Source organism: Triticum aestivum, unplaced genomic scaffold (assembly GCF_018294505.1).
Source record: "Triticum aestivum cultivar Chinese Spring unplaced genomic scaffold, IWGSC CS RefSeq v2.1 scaffold39767, whole genome shotgun sequence".
NCBI classification, from domain to species: Eukaryota; Viridiplantae; Streptophyta; class Magnoliopsida; order Poales; family Poaceae; genus Triticum; species Triticum aestivum.
In genome coordinates this window covers 1-1,340 of record NW_025273615.1, presented here as the reverse complement: position 1 = coordinate 1,340, position 1,340 = coordinate 1, and the positions used below count along the sequence as shown (strand labels likewise).

At 52.2% G+C, this 1,340-nt stretch overlaps 3 non-coding genes across 3 annotated transcripts; all 3 read left to right on the top strand.

The window, feature by feature from the left end:
• Positions 1-370: 370 nt before the first annotated feature.
• Positions 371-489, top strand: LOC123178264 (5S ribosomal RNA). Its single transcript, XR_006489438.1, has one exon. It is a non-coding gene; the product is annotated as a 5S ribosomal RNA (ribosomal RNA).
• A 297-nt stretch (positions 490-786) lies between these two features.
• On the top strand, positions 787-905 carry LOC123178263 (5S ribosomal RNA). Its single transcript, XR_006489437.1, has one exon. It is a non-coding gene; the product is annotated as a 5S ribosomal RNA (ribosomal RNA).
• A 297-nt stretch (positions 906-1,202) lies between these two features.
• LOC123178262 (5S ribosomal RNA) lies at positions 1,203-1,321 on the top strand. The gene has a single exon (XR_006489436.1). It is a non-coding gene; the product is annotated as a 5S ribosomal RNA (ribosomal RNA).
• The last annotated feature ends 19 nt before the right edge of the window (positions 1,322-1,340 follow it).

Below are 1,340 nucleotides of genomic sequence, written 5' to 3'. Positions count from 1 at the left end.
CAAAGTTAAGCGTGCTTGGGCGAGAGTAGTACTAGGATGGGTGACCTCCTGGGAAGTCCTCGTGTTGCATTCCCTTTTTAATTTTTTTCGCGCCGCTTGCAAAACAAAACGCACGTGTAAGTAATATATTTACCGTGTTTTATTATTTTGCACGAGTGCGGTAAGTCATAGCTGGGTGCTCACGATTCACGGGCCCAGCGTCGGCGTTGTGGCGCGGCAAGCGTGCACTGGTGCGGTTGAGAGGGAGGGGTGGAAACCGCGTTAAACTCGTCTCCGTAGTTGAGAGGGAGCGGCCAAAGCAATGTGCAATCGTCTTTGTAGTGGAGCTGGGAGGGGCAAGGATAAGGGACGAAGACCGGGGTAACATGTCGGATGCGATCATACCAGCACTAAAGCACCGGATCCCATCAAAACTCCGAAGTTAAGCGTGCTTGGGCGGGAGTAGTACTAGGATGGGTGACCTCCTGGGAAGTCCTCGTGTTGCATTCCCTTTTTAATTTTTTTCGCGCCGCTTGCAAAACAAAACGCACGTGTAAGTAATATATTTACCGGGTTTTATTATTTTGCACGAGTGCGGTAAGTCATAGCTGGGTGCTCACGATTCACGGGCCCAGCGTCGGCGTTGTGGCGCGGCAAGCGTGCACTGGTGCGGTTGAGAGGGAGGGGTGGAAACCGCGTTAAACTCGTCTCCGTAGTTGAGAGGGAGCGGCCAAAGCAATGTGCAATCGTCTTTGTAGTGGAGCTGGGAGTGGCAAGGATAAGGGACGAAGACCGGGGTAACATGTCGGATGCGATCATACCAGCACTAAAGCACCGGATCCCATCAGAACTCCGAAGTTAAGCGTGCTTGGGCGAGAGTAGTACTAGGATGGGTGACCTCCTGGGAAGTCCTCGTGTTGCATTCCCTTTTTAAATTTTTTCGCGCCGCTTGCAAAACAAAACGCACGTGTAAGTAATATATTTACCGTGTTTTATTATTTTGCACGAGTGCGGTAAGTCATAGCTGGGTGCTCACGATTCACGGGCCCAGCGTCGGCGTTGTGGCGCGGCAAGCGTGCACTGGTGCGGTTGAGAGGGAGGGGTGGAAACCACGTTAAACTCGTCTCCGTAGTTGAGAGGGAGCGGCCAAAGCAATGTGCAATCGTCTTTGTAGTGGAGCTGGGAGGGGCAAGGATAAGGGACGAAGACCGGGGTAACATGTCGGATGCGATCATACCAGCACTAAAGCACCGGATCCCATCAGAACTCCGAAGTTAAGCGTGCTTGGGCGAGAGTAGTACTAGGATGGGTGACCTCCTGGGAAGTCCTCGTGTTGCATTCCCTTTTTAATTTTTTTCGCG